General features: G+C 30.4%; 1 protein-coding gene across 1 annotated transcript in view; it reads right to left on the bottom strand.

Annotated features, from left to right (window-relative positions):
* LOC116767355 (somatostatin receptor type 2-like) overlaps nt 1-24,532 on the bottom strand; it is a 54,160-nt gene extending 29,628 nt beyond the window's left edge. The window contains exons 1-2 of the mRNA XM_032657639.2: nt 24,348-24,532; nt 3,153-3,199 (exon numbers count right to left, since the gene is read on the bottom strand). The gene's annotated coding sequence lies outside the window, so the exon portion shown is untranslated. The remainder of the gene's footprint in view (nt 1-3,152; nt 3,200-24,347) is intronic.
* Between the last annotated feature and the right edge of the window lie 254 nt (nt 24,533-24,786).

The raw sequence follows: 24,786 nt of genomic DNA, 5'->3' as shown, positions 1-24,786 counted from the left end.
AAGAAAATAATTTTCATGTATTTATTAACGGCCGATAGTTTATTTCAGCATATGCAACATTTAATGTAACTGGTAATGAGGTCAGAGACGCTTTATAGATAATGTCCTAATCATTATTGATAGATTAAATTAATATAAATACAATTACTAGTACCTTTGTGTGGCCTTAATTGAAATTATGTTAATATATTAGATGTTTGCCAGACCTACTTACGATTCCTTTGAAAATATAATGTACGTTCTCGTCATTAAAATAAATTTTATATTAAATTATATTGTTGAAAGTTTCAGTAACTAAATACTAATTGAGTTTATACAAGGCAATTTACAGAACTGGAATAATTTAATTTAAAATAGTTTCAAGCTGTCGTCAAAACTATTTTCATTAGTTTCATGTTTATTAAATAAAAATACTTTATTTGTGATATTGAAACTGATGAAGTGTAAATTTTTCACTTATAAATTTAATTTATATCCGTCTGATAAACATTCCGTTTGTCATTGGAAGCTTCAGGACGATTGAAGGAATTTTCCCTGAGTAATAATGGGCTTTGTATGGCTCCTTATAGATGACGAACTATCTCAGAAATATTTAGAATTCAGTTCAGAATTACCCTAAAATCACATTTTCCTTTTTTGAAAATAATTAAGCTCCGCTCCGCTTAATTAAGCTGTTATTGTAAATTATGATTAATTTTTAATCAGGGCTAGTTAGTTAGAAAATCAACCTAGATCTATCCACATACAAAAGAAATACTGCCTAGAAATTATTAAAGTTTTATTTTTTCGGTGCTAAGATTCCAATGAAAATATTGTTTGTTCTAATATGTTTAAATTAAAAATGAAAAAGGAACTGTGATGGCTGAGTTCACTTTATAAAAAATATTAACATTAAATATTCAGCAATCGCCTTACATGAACTATGACAAATTCCTGTAAAGAATAAATCCCTGCTTATTATAACATCGGCATGTGTTAATTTAAAATCCGCCAATTTCCCTTCGATTTGATGCAAATCGATCAAAGCAATTCTATGGATTCAATCAATAGATTCAGAAAAGAAAATTTTTCACAAGAAAAATTACATCTCTATTTTTCAGAAAAATGAAATTTCAATGAATAATGCCGAACGGTATTAAGACTTATGAAAGAGGAAAGAGTTGAGTTATATTTAATGGAATTATTAAGATGACTGTCATTGTGACTGACGTTTTTTAAGAGGATGACATTCTTTGATCATAAATTGATACGAGATATTAATGGTTTAAACTTTTCAAAATATTAAAATAAGTAGGAATAAGTTAGTTCTCTTGGAAACCACATTTCTCTTAAGTCCCTTTAAAAATATCAAAACTCTTATTTTAGTTAACGTATGGATTTAACATCGCTTAGTTTATTTAACAACTGACAGATACGAAAATATCTCGACCAGACAACTTTTATTCCACGCGTCAGAATCCAACAGACATGTTTCACGGGTTTGTTTGTTTATTAAAAATTGTTTTAACTTTCCATACTTTCTGTATCCATTTTGTCGATTTTATTTAAAGAAAAACAAAATCATTTTTATTGAATAAGAAAAGAAAATTAATATTACATCTCAATTTTTGTTCATAAATCAAATACCCTCAAATGATCACTATTGATCTTACACTGTATTTTATTTTCTATTTTTATCTTTTGGACGGGTTAGGGTGGTCGATACTTCTTACTCTGTAGATATTAAAGCACAATTAAAATATTCACGAGTAGTATCTATGTCCCATTTTAGTCCTAACGCACTCAATTAACAGAAAATCTATATAGTATGTTAGAGATTGTTAAGATTTAATTAGAAAATTATAAGTGAAGATAAATCAATTCATTAATTAAATCAAAATATACAATTTCTCAAAACATTTATTAATTAATGGCGCTGCTATAATTATATCCATGAAATATATTCAATACCAAGAAAGCGTACTTAATCAAATATTTAAGTGATTATTCGGTAATCTCGGAGAGTGAGTGAGAAGATTCAGTCGGCGAAGTTGATTTATTGATGAATAGAACAAAAGTTAACTGATGAATGTCCCTCGCAGCATGTTAATTGCGTCTGTTCTACGTTTTGTTTTCGAACCCTTTTATTTTATTACCGTTCCGAAATTAATAAAATAATGTTTCTTTTAAGTGACTTTTATCTCTGAGGACGATTTAGAGTTATAGGAATTACATTATCTACTTTAATCGGAGATAATGTTTACAAAAAGCTACCGATAATTAATCCCAGCTATTAATGGGAGGTTAAGGAGACGCTTCAGTTTTAAATGATTTCTTACGAATTATGCAAATAAAACAGAGCGAGACGCGTCGTCATTAATAATGATAGCGTCACTGAACCTGAAGCTCGTTAATCAGAACTAACCACCGTAGCAAATGCCCTTTAATTTGACGATGTTGGCCCAAAAAGAACTTGGCTACGTCGACTTTGTATTAATTATCTTCACCCCTAGCCTATTTACAATGTAAATTATTATGTTTGTCATGCTTTACAACGACTGTAAAAGAATTCACAGACGACGTAATTATGTAGCAGTTTAACAAAACGACACGCTGTTAGAAAGTTAATAATCTTTATTGATGATATGAGTTTTAAACTGTGATGTCATGGAAGAGGTGGAAGCCACGTGAATGATTTAACTTTTAAAACACACTACAAATATGTGTAAAATATATCAGTTAAATGAAAATACAAATAAATGGTAAATATTCATCTCTAAATATTATGCAGAACGTTGAAATTGAAAGGGGCTTATTTTTATTGACATTTGTAGAAATAAAAGTGGGGAGAGATTATAATATTTTCAGGGAAGTATTTTGGGAAGCTTGAACATTTGAAAGAATTTTTGGGAGAACTTTTCCTAACTGTCAAACAATTAATTGATGTCAATCAAAAACGATACCATAAGTTCGGATATGACGAGGACTGTCTGTGCTGCCAAGTATTTGAATAAAGTTATTTTTAACAGCTCCAATAATTATTATTACATTCCACGTGTCAAATCTTAAGTTATAAATTACATTTAATCCCATAAAATAAGACTGTTTAGACTCGACTGTGACTATCCCACAATATGTATGTTGTCATAAAAACGAGATCATGATGTACTTACAAGAGAAATATTTGTGAATACCAGGTCTGAGAAGTTCAGGAAACAGTCTGAAACAAAATAATAATTGTATATAGTTTCAATAATTTTATCTTAAAAGACGTTTTACTACTAATGTATACAAGAAGAATGTAAGACCTAACGAGAACTGTATTTACACATGTTTTAAAGTATGTTCCTAACATAATTTTATATTCCTTCGATTATTTTATAAAACTTTAGTGAAAGTGTTTTTAAAATTCATTAGGGTTCATTAATGTTTTGCAATCCTAAACATCTGGAAAATGATAATTAATATTGTTACAAATTCACTATTGTTACAAAGTATTTTTATTTATTTTTCAACTTTCGCTGTACAATAGTTTATTATTATAACTTAAAACTGATTTTTATTTTAAAAATCTTTAAGAAAAGGAAAAGATTTTAATCAGATTTAATTATTTAGAATATGGGAAAATAAAGGCAGTTTTCAACCTATATAGCTAATACTCACAACCTGCACTAAAGTATGACTTATTCATGTTTGTAAATAATATTCATGTTTGCAGCTGTCGAACTACGCATAATCGTTTCAGCGGCCGTAAACACGGGCATACTATAGCATTCTTTTAAAATTCCTTTAATATAATATAGTTCCTTAGGAACAGCTCGAGTTTTCACACTAAATTTGCTCCGATTACAAATGATCCAATCATGCCGGTCATGCTCATCATTCTCAGATAAACTTCGGTATACTTTTTATTCAGTATATATTTATCCATCAATAATGTTGTTCTGACAGAATCAAAAAACTTGTACTAACTGACTACATTGCAGTAAGGGAAGTAAATTAATCAAGCATATAAACGATATAAGTAAATTGCTTCTGATTTCATTTATGAGGCTGGTATGAACGAGCTACATAAATTCATGTGTATTTTCTGTGGACCGATATTTATGTAACCGTAAGTTGGTGGTTTGCTTCGTCTGCGAGTGAGTGTGACAAAGATTTATTGGTTATATATAAGAGACCGCATTCCATACTCTTCCAAGCTCAGATGTTCTATATTAAATATCACAAACTCTGTGTCGTGATTAAAGTTGAGAAAAAACTTTATTGACCGTGCTCTTACTATCTGATGATGGAATAGACGAAGATAGGTCACACTTTATTTACTAAGTATGTATTATCTTATTTAATGTGAAGAATAAATTAAAATCATTTTGACAAAATATTCGTTAGGTTCAAGGTGTTGGAATAGCGATATTGAATAACAAGGCTATAAGTAACACTTTTGTTTTTAACTGTTATTGAAAATAAACCACAAATTTATCACTTGTTTTCGATTCGTACTTGCTTGCTGTATTTTGCAAAACTTATTGTTTTTACATCTTATTGAATTTGTGATACTTTGAGAGTAACTTTTTAGTATATTAATAAAGTATAAAACAAGAAAATTAAGATCTTTATAAAAATTGTGACATTGATTGAATATACATCATGGTGTTTTAAATTATTACATTGAAAAACTGACACACTTTAAGTATAAGAATTTTCAACTCAATTTTTTTTTCTGCATAACCAACTCAAAAGTCTTCAGACATTTATCTTCAATTTTTGACAGTTGTAAAAGATTTTAAGTTGAATTTTGAGGAAAGTTTCAAGGACCAGGTAAGAGGGAATTCAGTGGCCTACTTTACTACCAACGAATGAAACGCCAACAAATTCTCTAAAACTTTTTGTTTCCATTAACCTCTCATTTGATATGCCACTTGACAGAGTACTTTAATGTTTCCCTTTGTTAAATACATTAATTGATGGTCTTATAACATTTCATTAACAAACTAAAGGAATTCAATCGCTTTTTATTTAGCTTTGAGTTTGTATCAGTGTCCTTGTAGTTTGTTATAATTAATTTAGAAAGAAACTCACATTATTTTTACTCAACTGCGTCTGCAACTTTTGCAATGTTCTGCTTTTGATAGTATCATGTATTATGCAGAAAAGGAATGTCTGAAAATCTACGATCAAAGTGCATGATTAAGTTGGAAAAGATTGTAGATCCTCAACTGTTTTAGAACACAAGTGTTCCCGAATATGAGTTATTGTTATGGAAAAAAATAAGGATAACAGAAACAATCATTAAATACACAACATATTGAATATTAATATACAAAATTAGTAAAAATATACAAACACGTTGAGTGTTTATTTAAAATATATTATATATATATAACATTTAGTGATCTATCTGATTGTGTTTTGTAGAAATGCAACACGACCTTACTGTTTGATTACTTTATTCGCACTAAAATTAAATTTGACAAATATACTGTGAGAGTGATTCGTTTGACACTTGAATGCCGTCGGTCCTACTATTCTTTTACATATCTATTGTATTTTTATTTAAATAAGAAAAACATCTTAATCCCTTCAATTTGAAGATGATAAGCAATTAATTGTGTAATTCAATAAATGACAAAATATAATATTGTTACATAAATAATGTCCTATAGGACTAAAAGCCCCATTACGTTGTGTTTCGGGTCTCGCAAAATTTTTATATATACTTTATAAAGGTGCCCACAGAGTCCAGAAGGAACTAATATTTCGAACCAGTAGATTAAATAAAGATGTTTGCTTTTCTAAGTGTTATTTTGAAATTAAAATCACGCAATCATATTTTAAGTCACATTTTAACTTGACTTTGATGTCTATAAAGCTTACAGAAGCAACATATTTAAAGGTGAATGTTGAATTTATTATTTGTTCGTTGATCTTTTTGTAAAATCATATTTTAATTAAATTACTTTTAATGGTTTCAGCAATTACGGACTTCATTTTATAAGCTTAATGCTGCTTCAACATTTATGAAACTTCATAAAATAATATGACATTTCCATTTTAAATGAGCCAGTATTAAAATAAATCAAATACTCTTAAATAAAATGATACAATAAGAGATAATATATATTTGTTCACACTATCTGTCTGGTATTCTATTCATGCACCTCATTATTTCCACATACTTTGAGAGAAGTGATATCTGAGTGATAGAAAGGAATTAAATTTTGCGACGAGTGAGAAAATGTAGGTTGTGGTGTCACGTAGCGTGAGTTAGCTGAGAACACATGACTTACAACAGAATTAAATTGTTCCTGTACCTAAAAACAAGAACATAACAGCTAACATTAGATATTCTGAGTACAAATAAAAAAGTTAAACGTTCGGAATATAGAATTAATCTTCCAGTAGCAAAGAGTAAACATCCTAAAAAAAGTTACTCTCTAATGCTGTACAAATTGACGCCAACGTGTTCTTAGTAAATGTCGAAGAGCTAATAAATATATATTTTTTAATAATAACTTTATGCAAAATTTATACTATTAATATTTTCATCAAAAGGACTACCTACAATATTCATAAGATAGTAAGTGGGTCTTCCTGTTCTGGCCTTCATTATTTTTTAATTAGTTTCAAATCCCTCTATTTTCTCTTTCTGTATTTTTTAATACGTTAGAGTATAAATACTTCTTAGCAGATTGGAATGAATTAAATTTTGCGGTAAACAGTAAAGTGAAACTGCGAATGAATTAGAAGTTACGAGAGTCTCAGCCGTACATCCCGCTGTTTCGATTAAAATTCCCTATCACGGAACGAAACTGCGATTTTATTTCCCAATTGCTACATAAAAGGAAAATGTTTATTGCAGAAAAATTATTATTGCTTCCCTTTATACCGCCTACAAGAGTAACATTTGCCATGTAGGTTACATACTTGGAAATATAAAGCAGAAATAAAAGTCTATTCAAATAATTCAATTGTTGAAACCTCAGTCTTGTGTGGGGAGCAAAGGCAATAATCAAAATCGGTTTACAATTTACGAAGGTCTGCTCAAACATACGGAAAAGTATCTAGTAGAATTAGAGACCTGCTTCGGATTTTGTAGCCAAAATTGCATTACATTCTAATAACTGGTTTTTGTTCACCTAAGAACTGTATTTTCGAGATCTAACAATCTGAAATATTGGAAATAATCATCTATTTAGTACTAGTTTCAATTTCAGTTGCAAAGTGTATTTTTTCAGGTAAGACCCGGCAACAATATTTTATCTTCAATAGATTCTTCCAAAATTTCGTAAACAAATTCAGTTTTAATGACAATGCTTGGTTAATTTTGTCACGTCATTCTTAATCCAACATAGAAGCACACCAAGATATCGGACTAGTTATTTTTAATACACTCGAACAAAAGCACAATAAACCAAATAACTATAACCAAATGAATCATTGACAATGAAACAAAAAATGAAATAACATCACTCTAATTTTTGAGTTTTCTTATAAAATTAATTAAAATAAATGGCAGTTGAAAGAATTTATCAATAATCAGCACTGTTCCTACAAGAGAGACGGTAAAAGTTAAAGTAAAAAAAATACATTCCAAACCACCTGATATCATCAATGCGATGCTGTTAAGAAGCGAGATAGATTTGTCCAATGATTTTATACATGATGCCATTGGTCATACTGCAGACATCCTTCCGCCAAACACAATTGTGCAAACTGTCACACAATAAGTCCGTAAAGACTTTGGTAAAGTGCTATTTGCGTCCATAAACCAAAGCAATTTTCGGCAAAACATAATCACGGTACTGAAGAATAAAAAATACTGTCAATATAAAAATACTGAAAAATTTGTCGATCTTGCAAAGATCATAAAATACATGTTCATTCATGCCATGGCACTGAGGCAAGACATGTCACCTACGTTAGTATACATACCTATACTTAGGCGAGTCTTATAAGTAGTCGCTCATTAGTTATAATATGGTTTAAGAGAGAAATACATGCTATCAGAAATATAATGAAAAACTATTATGATATTTAATACTTTTTATCAAAAATATTCTACAATTAGTATGAATTTATAAGATTCTATCAAATTTCGAACCGAGATTATTTCCGTGCAATCAATAATAAAACTCATTTGATTGATATTGGCTCAGCATCTTATTTATTTTTTTGAACTGGGATTGTTTACTAATGAATAACTAGCAAAAGAAATTTTGTTATTCTTAAATGGAATAATATGTATGTAACATACGTGAAATGGAATAACCTTAGAGAAGGGGGAAGGTAGAGTAAAATCAAAATAAAGTTGCCATTGAAAATATTTCTGTCTTATAATGATAGATCACACTTTAATTTTATCACGATGGACATACAAATGAGAATGAGATTAAAATATTTCCTTGTAGCTTACCGTAATCGTTGTTATAATGATTTTTAATTCATTTTAATAAATAAGCTCTGTTAAAGGTCGGAGGGTACATGAAAAACTTAAAATACTTATCCACAATCCCATTTAATTAGAAAGTTTATTAATCAGTCTAAAGTATTATAAAGGGACTAATATTACTGATAATTGCGACAAAACTTTTCAATAGGCTTTAAACTGACAGACAAATCATTAAATTTTAACCAAAACTCGCGCTTCTATAAATAAAAACTTCAATAGGCTTGCAATAGTAATGGAGGTGCGATGATGAATAAGCCACCAACACAATACAACTATATATAAAATAACAGATTGCACGGCAAAATACAATTGGCTTTATTCAATCAAAATAATCCCAAAAATTCAAGTTTAAATCACACACCGATACGATTTAAATACTTTAGGGATATATATAAGAGTTGTACAGAAAAAAATGTATTACACATAGATAAAGATTTTCTTTTTAGAATCTTTTTTTACTATTAAACTATAAAAAGGAAGTATAATAGAAAAGTAAACTTAAATTTTGTTGACATCTGCTCAGTATCAAAACAAGAATAAGCACGTGCACCAAAACACATTTTAGTAATAACAATTTAAAAAAGAAAATGATGTTGATTATTATGTCAAGAGTCTGTTGAAACCTGAGAAGTAACGTTATTAAATAATTTATGACGCAGCCCCAGTTACTAAGAAGTGAAATTGAGAGATCTCGATTTCAGCGATTTATTCCAGCTCCTTAGCGATTCAAAAGTATTTGTCTTCGACGCGGAGAAACAAACAAATAGATTTATTTGTTTGAAATGTTCTTGTTTAAAAATTACTTATACAAGCTGAGTTTGTGAATTGTAAAGTACTGTACAAATTGTATAAGAAACAGTATATGTATGGATCAAACTAAAGAATTGTATGAAATCGACTGGCAGTTTTTGTCTAATAACTTAATTTCTCAACTCATGCATCTATATAAATATTTATGTTAGTATATATTTTATAATTAAAGCAGTTACGTATTTTGCAATTGCTGTCTGCTTAATTTCTTACTTTAAACACCATAACCATGACAACAATACAGGCCTCCAGACCAGACATATTTATGTGTTCGCGATTTTAAAGCGCGTTCTGATTATAGAGCTCACGGTTCCTTGGGAGACCAACATCCCCAAAGACCACGCCTTCAAGGTCAATAAATATTACGAGCTCACGAAGGAACTCACTCAAAATTGGTTCGTCATGGAATTCTGCGTGGTAGAAGTGGGAGCAAGAGGTATAACGGCAAAATTTCTCCCTAAAAGACTTGGGCCTGTCCAGAACTAATATCCATTCATTCTTTGAATGTACTTGGAAGGCAGCCCTAGTAAGTTCTTTTCAAATTTGGTTAGGTAGAGAGAGGAGCTTGGACGGTGGAGGTTATCGTTTAACGCGAATAAAGATAGGGGCCCCGTAAACCTACACCTGTGTCGCAAGTCCTAGGCAATGTTGAAGCTCATCTCCCTGCAACGCGATCGCCCCGGCACCCGCACGGTGAATCCATTAAATGCTAAGAGGTTTCGTCTCATCTTATTCAATCTTTTAGATTGATATGAATATATACATATATAGGTTCATATAAGCTATGTTTTTTCAGGCTTGCACAAGTCATTCATAAGGCAACTTCACGACACACTCGGCACTTCCGAGTTGAACTTTAGGCTTTAATTTTATATTATAGCTTTTGTTTCCAGTTTTGTGTATAATTCATAATTATTGATCCAAAATTAATGATGTGCAAAAAAGTATAATTTGACAAAAAAAACTTATTTAATTAAATTGATTTATTAGTATTAGATAGATCATTAACTAGCTCAATTAGTATTTATTTATTGAGGAACCAACAATTAAATAGAAGAATTAGTTACTGTGCTTTATGAAAACATGTTACTATCACCCGAATGATTTTCTTAATTTAGTTGTTTCGTGTTGGCACAACCAACGTGTAATTTACTCTCAACATTTTAATGTTTCTATTAAATTCTCTCCCTCGTCATAATGAGTACGACACTCATTTTTAAAGTAATGATCACCATTAGATCACCATGGATCCATGATCATTACTATAAAAAGACTTATAACTCTCTGGTTTGAATGAATCAAGCAATAAATTTCAGATGTCATTTCACTTTCAAATAAATTTAATTATCAGGATATGTACATTAACCATAAGAATATATACAGATGTTGTGAGATTATTTCAGATTTAATTTAAATACAACGAAACTTCTTAAATAATGCAAGAAATCAATTTTTACATTTTAGCAAGCGATAAATTTCCAGTATATGAACACATAAAATAGTAAACCATTTGCACTCTTATAAGATGTTTAATTTTTCATTAAAAAAAAATTATGATACCAGTATAAAATGTCAATAATCCATTAAAACGAGCAACGTCGGGGATCAAAGCCTGTTTGAAATATCAATTCGCTCCGTATGTGTATTTATTCCAAGTAACATTCAACGTTTAATATAGACAAACAGTAAGGGATATACTTGTTACTGTTGGTGTGAATTCACAAACATTTGCCCCAACATTTGGCTCTTTCATCTCAAAGCCATTAGCAGTTCATTTCGTTCGTGTTTGCTCCAACGAATCTCGCGCTGGATTAGCTCCATCGATTTTATCGCTAAATATTTACAGGATTTTCCGCATAAGCTGTAACAATCGCACGTGAGCCTCTCATATTTACCAAAAATATATGAAAAACCATCAGAACCCCTAGTCATGCTACGTTCCCAGTAAAGTAATAATTAACCTAAAAGCCCGAAACAAAGGCATCGGATCTTTATTGTGCGAAATAAAAACTCCGTACGCTTACTTTGTCGGATTTTCACCACGGCCTTAAATGATTTGGTATCACGCAATAGTAAAAAATAATCTGTTACTATATATAAAATATTTCATTTAATTATTTGCATATTTTTTACTCTTCAAACCTAAAATTTCACTTCTGATTAAGATTAAGATAAATAATAATAATAAATCAAAGATAGTTTTCATGAAATACAATTAGCGATAATATAAACAATAGGCACGCCTGAGTCGCAGGTGTATGTGCCGCACCAACCGTCTCTCAATACACGGACATTACAGACTATGCTTATTCTTATAAAATGATGTGAAATTATCCATAAATATCATGTAATGTATGAATGAACACGTATCCATTGTGAAGAGTCGAAGTTTTGTATTAATTAAGAGTGAGAAGTGTACAATGGCTCAGGACTGTTATTGTTGAGTCAAACAAGACGACAATCAGTCGCTACTTGGAGCTCATGTCTTATTCATTATTATGTAAGTCGCTGAATTCATTATAGTATGCTTCGTCGGCAACTGTGAATAAAGAATGAGCAAAAATGTTTCAAAACGTTACACTTTTTACCACAAGTAGCACATTTATTATTATAATTTGTAGATTCTTTTCAAAACAATATTTAGGAATAGTGATTTATTAAAATTTGTTTTATAAATACATACTACAAGAAATCAAATTATAGCCTTAATGATATTAGATCTCCTTTATTAAAAAACTTAAAAGAAAGATATACAAAAAAAAAAAAAAATTGCTCACAAGATCATAGCTTGCTTTTAATAAAAGTCAGACTTTATATTTTGACTGTCCATATTTTATTCCATGTTTATTGTTACGTAGCGTTTAATGTAGAAGTGTGATAAGTTCTGTAGGAGCATCTTTCAATGCTCTAGCATTATTTTATTCATCGAGAATAGAAATGGCCTCAATTGTTATAACATAAGCTCCATAAAGGTGTTCCTGGTGTAGTTAAATTTTCTAATCAACTTATATTTTTTTTACAAAATCATTATCTAGTGAACACTTCGTCTGCGACAGATATTTCATGTCACATTTTAATTTTCACTCTAGACATTGGATAACATAGATTTGTTAGACTTTTTTGGGTGTAATAATTTTATACGGTGACAAAATTTTATTAATATTCTTTAATAATTAAAAGCATTTGTTGAATTCATTTAAATATATGAAATTATATTCATTACGTGCATCACAATAATCAGTAACGATGGGCATTTCCTTCCATCGGGAAAGAGTTTATTCACATAGAATGTCTTTTCGAGCCCAACGAAACTAAACCCCACGGAAGATTGCCATATTTTAAGTAATAAATGTGATTTCCTCACTGCAAGGTTGTTTAAACAATATTTTATTTCAAATAATACAAACTGAATTTCTAATTGTACGTATGGACATTTTTTTGTGAAGTTTTCACCAATGCTTTTCGAGTCACAATATTATTTGCAAGTTAAGGAAATAATCTGAAGTCATATCCGTGATAAATAATTAAAAATAGTGTCAAAAGATTATTTCGGTTGAGAAATGACTTTCTGGAAATAGAAACTGACCAGTCTGCGTTATTTTAGGAGAGCGACTGAAAACGTTGAACGAATATAGAAATGTTTGTTAAACAATTTTACGTAATGTTCAATTGTTCTGATGGCATAGAATAATTACAGAAAAAAATATTTCGAGCCTCAAAAAAACCTGATATTATTTTTTTACCATTACGTTATACTTAAAATTAATACCAATACACTGTTTATATAAAAAGATAACTAAAAGTCATCTCATTAAAGTAACCTATTTAACTAATTAAACTATCGCTGACCTAAAACGTTATTTGCCCCGCTTCTAGATTGCACGATAAGAGCGCAATTACAAGTACAAATACAAGACGCGATCAGACATCGCACTCGATCTTTCCTCGCTCCGTCTTGATTAAAGAAATTCTCTATTTCATTTTCTTATTATATCCCGACAAATACAACTGAAATTGATCCGTGGAAAAAGAATTGAATTTCAATTTAGAACACCAGGCCTTATCAGTAGCCCAGTAATAAAAATACACTCACAAATAAATGTAAGTAGGCTTATGTATAAAGTAATAAGTCTATAAAAACTTTATTGTATTAAGTCACATTATGAAGTTAGTGCACTTATTTTGAAGGGGATCTTATCAGACTAAAAAATTAATCAGGTCTCATCTTGTCTAGAAAACCCATAAACGTGTTATGTTAAAGTCTCAGAACTTATTATGTTTGCTCTTGAGTGTTTGCGTTCATAAAACAATGATAATTCGGTTCAAGTCGTTTGCTCACATTCGCTCTATAACTCAAACAATTCCTTCAGTAGATATCTTCAGAGCAGACGGCCGTCACTGCACGGAATCGAATCTGTTTCGAATCTTTTGAAGCCAGAATGTAAATGCTTGAATTGAAGCCAACTTTGCACTTTTCATCGTTTTCGTCGAAAATCACATTCGGTAACATACCTCCGAATGCCAATTCATGGACGCGATATGCATTTTAACATGGTTTTATTTTGTCCTATTGAGATAAAATTTTGTGACGGATTTTAATAAGGCCATAAAAATATATTATTACTCCATTCTGACGAGAGAGGTTGCCGTACTGTCGATGTCGTCTTACGAGTGTAAGTTCTTATTCGTTTCTGAAGCAACACCAGAGCCAGATGCGGCAACGGAATGTATTTTATATAAAGTCTTTATTAAATTCTTGAAAATCGGAAGAATATTGGAAAGCTATTGAAAGTTGATTTCAATATAATATTGTAATAATTTCGAAAAGTGCTTTCAAATAATCATTGCAATAAACATTTCTGGTAAAATGTTGTTAAACAAAATTTTCAGAGTTAATCATATTTTGTATGGTGTATTTTAAATAATTAAATAGTTCAATTGCTGAAATTGTTTGTGAAATATATTCAGTTTCTTTTAATCTTTCACCGGCCCCGCCTTTTAAATAATTTAATTGTTACCTGGAATTGTATTAATGGAGTCATAAATGTTAAACAGCGATAGTATAATCACGTAAACATAACACATTGACAATTTGCTTTACATGAACATTATGATCAAAAACACGTTCGATGTTTGCTTGTTGGATTATATATTAAAAGGTATTTCGCAAGATAATATCTTAAATAAGTCCGGCAACGAGAAAGCTGTTATTTAACCCGATTGCATTAACCACAGATTCGTTTTAATCTAAATAGACTTGTCTAAACAGGACTGTCTTCTTATTGAGGCCTTCTTGGAATTAATTTGGAAAGCCATACAAATAACCTCTGCAAATAGAGCAGTCTTACAATATTAGTACGCACGTGGATTTGCAGAATGAAACTTATGTTCATTTATTGGGACACCTTGGGGACTCAGCTTGAGATATTAACTCTGCCTTTCATTAACAAACATTTTGTAATCTGATTTGTATTCGGCAGGGTGAAAATATTGATCAAACAAACTTTCATTTCATTTCCTAATACCGTCATAATATTTTTGAAATTGTAAGTATTTATTTTACATACATGTACAGCCTGTCTATAATCTTTATATACTGTAATTAAACTCGCAATCTTTAGATGTTTGAAGGGTCAGAAAAATCACTCTGAGGTATCAAACAAAAACATACATTTAAACCAATTCAAACAAAATACAAATCCACAGATATAACATGGTTAGGCGAATAAAAAGCTAGTCATAATAAATATTTTATAGTAAAAATATATGGAAACCTTTGTATTAGAGTTACATTATAACCTGTTGTCTCATTTATTTTCATCATAGTTTTGATCTTCATCGACTCTTTGTAGCTATTTGCGTCAAATTCAGAGCTTAAAGATTGGATCCCCTCAGTCTTTTGTAATAGTTTTACGGAGTAATACTTTTCTTTAAGTTCGCAAATGGGTCAAATAAGTAAGACTAAAAAAACTGTTGTCGAGACTCATTCAACAAGAATCTATTCAACTCGATATCTTGCTGTAACAATGGAACCAGCGGAAGCCGTAAACGGCTCTAGTTCTAACACAAAGTATTTACAATGTAGACCATGGTAGATGGTTGTGACAAAGCCGATGGGCCGCGCTTATGTAAGTAATGACTTGTTATCACGTAATGGTATGATTAGATAATAGCCACTTCTGTAATTGTACCGATAACTATTTTATACTCTACTTAAAGCTCTATATGTTCAATATAATTAAAATTTTACTAATTAGGACTGAACAAATTAACTATTTGCGTATTGTTTTAAGCGACAGATTATATTCGACATGTATGTTGATTTTCAATTACCAATATTATGGGAAGCTTCAATATCCTATCCGATGTTCATCAGAGTATAATGTGGCAAAACACAACCGTCTTCGGATGTATTAGTGGTGACGTTGATAAATGCTCTCGGACCCTCGACGACCACAATATGCGAAGTGATTGGGTGAGCTTTTTGTTTTATTCCAGAAACGCCTTAAATAATGTTATGTGTAGACAAAAAAAATCATATCTTTTTGAATGTATTGATATTTTTTAACCTTACATATGATATTAATAGCACTTTCACAATATTAATTAATAAAATGTTAAAGAACAATAGGAAGCCAGAAATGGAATTATTTTATCAATTTTCAGTTAATGTAAAATAATTCATATGAAAATAAAAAAACTGCTTTTATCCAAATTAATATCATTTGTTGTTCATATATACTATGCTTTAAATATCTTTTTTTAATTAACTTATCACACAGTGAGGTATTTACCTTTGTTCTGTTTGCATTTTTTTGTGACTCGATACAATATACTTATAATCAATCCTCTCATAATGCTTCATTCATACGTTATGTATATAAAAATATACACGTCTAAGTTGGCTGTAAATTTAATGAATATAATACAATATTTTTGTATATAAAATTTTAGTGAGATTTCATAAAAAAAAACAACTTTATTATAGGCAACTAATAAATTTTAAAAGCCTTACCTTTAAAACGAAATTGCAATGCTGAGATAAACCATCACAATATTATGATAGGCTCTCGCTACGATGACGACCTCCTCTATAGCTAGCCAAAATTACTTAAATACTTCCAGAGCACCGTCTTATACGCAGTAAAAGAAATAGGTTTTTAGGTTTCCTATTTTTATAGAGATTCTTACTTCAAATTAATTCAAATCCCCAACGTAAAATTATACTGATAGTTATCATTTAAAGAACATCGAAGTGTAATAATTATATTTTGTTTATGTTAAAATTTGTAAAGTTAATTAAAGTTTTATTTTAAATGTTGGCTTTGATATTTATTAAAAAACAAGTGAAAATTAAACAAACAAGATTATTTCAAAAAACAATGTGGACAATTTTTGAATTAATGATAAACGAGTCAAGCACGCTCAGTTAAACCGAAGTTAAGAAAAAGCGTTCTCGTTATCTTAAAAAAACACAACGAAAAAGGGTTTTCCGTTTGTAGAATTCTTTTTGTACTGCCTTTTAATAAGATATAAGGAGATTCGCTGTTGCTTTTAAATTTTTATGCTTTCTCTCAATGACAGTGAATTCAAAGTTAATTATTTTAATTCGCAAGGGAAGATGGTTTCTGTGTGCATTATAAAATATAAAATATACAAACACTTTTCCTTTCATATCTCTAAAAACGTCGCAATAAAGCTTCGTCAGCGTAATCTTTACGATTATTAACTTCTATTTATTACCAAAAACAAAAGAAAAGAGTATAATGTAATGAAAGGTGATCTTTCACAAATTAATTACCTATAAAAACCAGATTCCTAATCGTTTTCTTTATGATTTTCAATGTTTTTTATGGGATCATTGCTGAGGTTGGATTAAATAGTATGTTTTCATGAAAAGTCATGTCCTCTATCTTCCATGTAACTAAATATTTACTACATAGCAATTTAGTAAAATAGATAAAAGCCACGTGTATTCAGAGATAACAGAAAACACGGGAACACTTCAATGTATAATATATCTGAAGTCATATTTCTAAATCTTATAAGCGGGTTAACCTTGGCTTATTATCCCGATAACAGTCTTTGAATTTTTTTCTAGTCATATCGAGAAATCATTTCGTTCAAGGCGAGTTCATATCAGAGTGGAATAGTGTTTCATCCAAATAAGGATGTTGTCTTTATATATACATGTTTAATAAATCCTCTATCAATAATAATATATGTTCGTATCGTGAGCGGTTCAACTTTTACATCTCGAATCAGCAACTACAAGTTCCATAATTACTCTTTTTTATCATTCTTTTTGTTCCACATTTACTTTTGAATCAACAATATTGGTAAGAATACACAATTCAAAAGCGGATTGTAAACTCTATTGACGACGTGGTGGCCTAGAGGTAAAAGGCCGGCCTTTCAGGAGGGTGCAAGCTGGAAACCTGGCAAGTAACAATCTGGGGGTGAAGGAAAAATATTGTGAGGAAACGTGGACTTATAATTTCAATTTATAAGTTTGAAATTGCCAATCCGCCTCGAGCAAGCCTGGTGAGTAATGCTCTAATCTTCTTTATGTGAGAAAACGCCTTTTCTCAGCAGTGGGCACCGATAGGTTGCTGATGATGCTGTTCTAATAAATAGTTCTAATAAATAGTTCTGTAATGAGTCTTCAGAATAAATTCAGATTGTTTAAGTATTTAATATTATTTCATTTCTAGTATTTGCTTCTGTTTGTGATTTATCCTTTTGGTTTCCAATTGTCGTTTACGCATTATTCAGTAATATACATATTGCTGTTGTTGTTGTTGTGAGTCGAGTAACGTGAGCAGACAACACGCTTTGAAAACGTTGTATTTGTTAAATGCGAGCAATGAAATTAGAAGAGTTTATTTGCCTGCACCACTCCGCTAATGTATACTAAGAGCATTGGCTGTATAAAGGAACCGTGCACTTCAACACTCAAATTCACTTAAACTTTATTGTTTTTATCTTTTCAACCTTTCAAGTAAACAGACTATATATATATGCGCTCCATTCACAACATAGCAACAAATCTATATTTTTAAAACAGCACTCAAATAAGTGGAATACAAATGTAAATTTTATTTGGTTTATTCACGTCATAAGAGTTATTTCACTATCTATGTTTAAATACTCTTGCTATGAAATATGTATGAATTCTCGTTAATCTGTTCTTTGTGAATGGTCCTTATATTCAATAAAGGTAGGCACACAGCACATATTAAAGTAATGGAAAGAAGAAAAATTTATCAATTATGTTCGAACGTGAATTGAATGGAAATATATATGAATAAATTAGTCCTTCAAAAGCACCATTATTTTATACAATAGACCTGTCAAAACGTGCGTAAAACATGAATTGTGAACACTTCAGAGAGAACTTTTTACCGTGATGATTAAATGATATCACTAAGAAAATATATTAAAGATGTGACACGAAACTCCAAGAGTTTATAAACCCGATGAAAATATTACGTAAAAGACAACACAATAAATAGACCTTCATAACTAATTTAATTTTCTAATTTTCAGATGTCGGTTCAAGGGCGAGGATTCTTCTTCGTTGACACGAATGTAAAAACTGCGGCGGTGTTTTGAATTAGGTGACGTGGAATTCGGTTTGGCACCTTCAAATGAGACCGTTGCTATTGTGAATCCTTTGGAATGAAAGGAATAAATATCGAAAACATATTTTTATGGGACCTACGCTTCTTCAAATTCAAACTTTTTCAACTCGGTATTAATCTTTCAAAATTAAGTCAAATAATGTTAAAAAATATCTTTTTTATGAAAATTCAGGGTCTGGAATAAAACGTCCAATTAAAGCGTCAAAACTACAACTATAACTATATCGTCTCGCAAAACACCCCGTTCAATTATCTTTCGTTAAACTTGCTCATATTTTTTCAACAAACTTAATTCTTCTCTTGGTCATAAATATTCCATAAGTTATATTCAAGTCGTTTCAAACTAAATCCTCACAGAAAAAGTAGACAACTATATCTTTCGAGGTTTAATTATTACGTCTCAGTTAATGGGTCCCGAATAATATTTTGTCACATGAAACGATAATTATCCTACGGTATAAGTGGGTTCTAATACATATTATATATATAATGTACGTAAAATGTTTTATTTTTTAATTTTACTAAATGTTATCATAAACTATGGCAACTTTTTATATATTTAATTATTATATAAGTTTTCAATTTATGTCGTCATATTAATATTCGCGCAAATTTACTGTGATACAAGAATACAAACGGGTTCAATGTAATTTTTATTAATAAAACCGTGAATCGAGTTAACAAAAGTCAATCAAAAAGGTTTGCGTGGTAAATATTTGTCTCCCAGATTAGTACGTGTCAGAGTCAGTTGCGTGTTGCGGTGTTGAGGAGGGAAAAGGAGAAATGAAGGGGGAATTGGGGGGGATAGGGGGATGGGGGTAATGAAGTGAGTCTCACTATTGGAGTTTCATTACAACTATCGTTTGATTAATGTCGGCGATTGCTCCGAATGATAATGACATTGTAAGGTGATATATTTATTAATGAACGGTAATACAGCGTCAGTATTGAACCGAGATTAGAAAATCAATTACTTCTGATGGACATACTGAATGTATGTGTAAGTCTGATTCCTCCAAAATGCAGGTCGGGTAATTATTGGCTTCCTAAAATTGTGGCTGTGATAATTAAATGCGCAATTAAATTTACCAAGCCTTTGTCTAGATAGTTATTACCACAACCACAAAGTAAGTTTCAGCTATTTATAGGGCAAGTAATTTAACTAAGACAACATTTTGTAAGTTGTGTACAAATAGTAAGGAATCCTCTAAGAATCTTCGAATGATATCTGACATGATTTTTTTTAATAACGTTATAGTATTATAACATTTTTAATTGCGAAGTGAACGGATTTAAATACATAGTTTAATATAATATTGACAGAGTAAACTCGCTGTACTTTCTGAGATTTGCACAAGTGGCATACATTACAGATTAGTTTTACTGCGGGCTTAATTGGAGCTCTGTTTATATGATTTTAAAATATTTGATAACTTTGCAATAAACGTGATCACAAGGACTTTTATAGAATTCTTTTTTTTTTATTATAATTTTACATAAATTTTGCATAAAAATAATAGTAATAATTAATTTGAACCGATCATTAGTGCTTTGGTAGTTCAATAATATTTTAGCGATGCTATTGCATTTTCAAAGCATCTTCCATCACCAGTTCATGTAGATGGTTTGTTTCGCACCTGGATGGACCAATGCATCAGACGTCTGTCTCTGAACCTCATCACGCCAACCTTAATGTGAACGTCAATTGGATTTCGAATACAGATTTTTATTGAATGTTGCCAAAAAATAATAAAATAGAGTTTTTTTCACACGATATCTTTCTAGATTTAAACTAGTTTTTAACTGGATTTGCTTTAATAGCCTTGTTTTAGTATTCTGCACAATTTTCTTTAGCACAATGGCACATATGCACTCGCTTGCAGTCTGTGGTAAACGGGCATTATATATTAATTAACATGTTGTTTTACATTAAAACACTTAACCAAAAATTTCCTTTAGCAATCAGAAAAAAGTATGGGTAGTATCAACTTAAAATATTTATTTACAAGACATGAAAATGGTTAATTTTGCTGAAATAGCTTCCAATTCAAGTCGAACACGAAATGAAGCCCCTGACACTAAAACGTAATTATTGTTTGGAGTTAACGAATTTGTTATTCAGTGCTCAATAAAGTAGGAATCCAATTATGCTAAATTCATAGGCTTAGAATAGTTTAGTAGAATATAACTGTCAAGTGGAAGATCAATTAATCGCCGGGTGGCGCCATCTAGCGGGGTCACTAACCCGACATGTGGGTCGCTTCACAGACAACTAATGTATGTCGGATTGACAGTGCTGTGTCTAAAAATGTCTTATGGTTTTGTTCTAGCCTTCTAAAACGATTTCATTAAACGAGATATATGTAAATATACATATATTTATGCTTTGGATCTGTTTAGAAAACAAATTTAGAGATCCAGAAAAATAAAACATTGTTAGATTGGTCGTTATATAGCAAGTATAAGTAAGCATCTTAAACCTATTACATCATCCAAACCAACCAAATGATCTTTTGTAAGACTTTTTGAAGACAAGTGCAAATATATGCAACATTTTTATATTCCAAAATAGTTGATAATACTAAGTAATAACTAGAAAGAGTTGTCCTCAATATAGAAAAATCTTATAAAAAAAAGATTTTAAAAATATATAATACGTATAAGAGAAGTAACAGTTAAAGGCACCGGCAGGTTCGTAAAGGAGTCGAGTAAAAAAATAATACCTCCGAGAGGAGATTAAATAGAGACTACCTCTATTTAATCTCCTCTCTATTTTCTTTAGTAGCTCATTACCTATATAAGTTATTTTTTGAAAATACTGCCTTCTGGTTATTAACTAATAATTTTAAACATGTTAGAACAACTTGTTAATTTATCAAATATATTTTGTTTGCACTTCACAGCAGATATTCATTCATCAATATTATATCGTTTAGTCATAAAGTCAAACTTTCAAAATAAATTCGTTAATTGTATTGTAACATTAAATAGTGTCGATTATGCAATAACATGATTTCTAGTTCAAAGCTGTTTTTATTTTTAGTATCTAATACTGTGAATAATTATTTTCTAGTCAGTGTAACCAGAATTTTGAATAATGTAAGAGCTATTTCCTCTTAAAATCATTTCATATTGAACGTACTCTATAAAACAAAATGTTTACGTAGGACAATTTATTAATCGCTTTAACTTTAATTATTATAAAGACAAGTAAAGTAAAGGAAAATATATCAGAAATAGCATTAAATATTTTCCTTTAGTCGTATCTGACAATTTAATTCAAGAAAGGAATCAAATTATCGTTTTCCCAAAAAGATATCTAAGATTTTGTGTTTTATTAATTAGAATGCATGCAGCATCGCGTGAGACAATTCACGAGGCAACTATTACAATTTATGTTTTAATTTTCTTAAAATGTAGAAAAAATATACAAATGGGTAAAGGTTTTTAATCATCGCGACAAATTGGAGAATGCTGACTGAATTTACAAGTAGTTTGTGTTCAATAATGAGTTGAAGGTCGGGACCCGCAGAATACGACCGTCCATAGACGTGGAAGCAAAAAGGAACGTAATTTATGTTTGAGCAATTTGTATGATTGCATGCAATATTTCCATATCAGCGGGCTGCATAGTCTCCGCTGAGGTGAGGCTAGGCGTGGCAGTGACGTCATGGGATTCTCAGAATTTATTTCCCTGTAAATTTTTAAAATCTTGACATATTTTCAAAACTAAACTATTATTCTCATCTATGATACTATTCATCAATCTCCCAAAAAAGAATAATTGAAAAAGCTCAACAATAAATGTGATCCCACTACAGTAACCCATTCCGGAGAGGTCATCGTTTAGTTCTCGACGACACCAACAAATATATTAAAACGATTCGTTTCAATAAATAATAGCGTTATTTTTGTTGTGGCGAATATTTTCTATTTGCATGAAATATAGCCCAAAAAAGGGATATAACAAAAACATTTTTAGAGCACTATAGTAAATTGATTGACAGTAAATTTATTTGCTATACAAAAAGAAAAATTATGACAACGTATCACACTCACATTAACTGCAAACTGAATCAAAATATTTTTTGTTACTTTGATATGCAAAATAATAATGATCTCTGTAGCTTATGATACTTAACCATGACTTTTTAATATCCTCATTTAATTTCTGTGACCAACATATAGTTTTCACATAATTTTACAAGAAATGTTGTTTCTTTAAGAGCGGTAATATTAATTGTCGGTTCACAAATACAATCGTCTATGATATCAGCGTCAATTCTATTTCTTAACAGCCACAAATAATGTTGTAGCGGCGGAACGTCTTTCAGCGTTCGTATTATTCCAAGCAGTATTTGTACGTTGCCGACCTCGCGCCCAAAATAAGGACAAACAGATTACTATATCATTTATATTTGATGAATGGATCCAAAGGATATAATCAACTAATATGCATAATCGATTGTTTGGAACAACCGTTTAAAAAATACTCTGTTTAAATTAAGTCATTTTTATAAATTTTTAAAGTATATATTTTTTATTTTTTAATATACGTAGCACTGTTTCATTTCCCATTTAATCATATTTTTATATAGTATTTTTTTTAACTGCTCAATAATTGTCATTTAATGCTTATATTAGCATCCGTGAAGAATTTCATCAAGTAGTCATAGACCAAAAATGTTCAAATCATTATAGAAAAGCACAGATACTCTCATTCTATCACATCGATAATAACGAGACAGTTAAGACCATCGCAGAAAAAATTGGCTTTCATATGAATAACCACATCGGAATCAATGAATTCGTTTGTAACCTGCGACGCCACGGACAAACAGTCATCGCTGTCAAACTTGTAACACCCCTCTTTATGCATCGGAGGCTAAAAATGTAATACGTCCCAATAACTCATGTATGAATAAATAAAAATGTATATTATTAATATGAAAAATATCGAGTAAGATGAACAATATGAATGTATGTAAGAAAAAATAAACGAGAGCTGGATTTTGAAATCTTTTAACATTTATTACTGTTCACAGAAATTATGAAAAATGAAAACTATATTGTAAACAGAAACACACTTTAATGATAAGTTAATTTTAAGTTAAAAGTACTGAAATGAAATAAAATATTTAAGAAATATTTTAGGTTACTAAAAGAAATTCAACAGTAAGTTAATTTTGGTGTAAATATAACTTGACATGAAATAATAATTTAAGAACGCGTTAAATGTGTCATCGTGGGACGTATTAATTAAAAACTCAAAGGACGTCGACCGAAACTTGAGGCTTCAGTCTACTTACCGCGCCGGCCGCGGCGACGGTACATCCGCGAGGGTCTTAATTTATTACTTTAATTATATTAATTCTCATTATAAGGAAAATTAATGCTACTTTATGACCTTATAAAAGAAAGTTTGTTAAAATTAAAAATATGATTTATATTATAAAACTTACATAGATTTTATTCCTCAAGTGACTGAAGTGATTTTAAAATTGTCACCAAGTTCTAGTTCCTATAAACTTTAATTTAAACACGAGACTGTCTGGTACCGTCTACTCGAGCGACGAAGTCGAACAAAGTTTAAGAGTCCCTTCTCGGACGAGACGCACGTCTACAAGCTAGCAGCGCGCCGCGCCGACTGACGACTCAACTGTTACTACTGTAACGTTAGCGGTTACTGGCTAGGTACAACGTACAACGAAATGTCCACGTAGGCCGTAGCACGCCTACGATATCTCATACAGAAATCTCTTACATCACATTATATTATTTTTCTGTTTCTTATTTATATATACATAATATAATTATCATTTATATTTTGTTGTTTTTTAATCTCGGTTTTAGATTTCTAAGGTTTGTTAGAAAAGATTTATATTATTCAGATTTAAGACT

This window comes from Danaus plexippus (genome assembly GCF_018135715.1).
Source record: "Danaus plexippus chromosome 9 unlocalized genomic scaffold, MEX_DaPlex mxdp_24, whole genome shotgun sequence".
In the NCBI taxonomy this organism is placed as follows: Eukaryota; Metazoa; Arthropoda; class Insecta; order Lepidoptera; family Nymphalidae; genus Danaus; species Danaus plexippus.
Note: the sequence above shows the minus strand (reverse complement) of the source record. Positions and strands in the feature narration are given on the sequence as shown.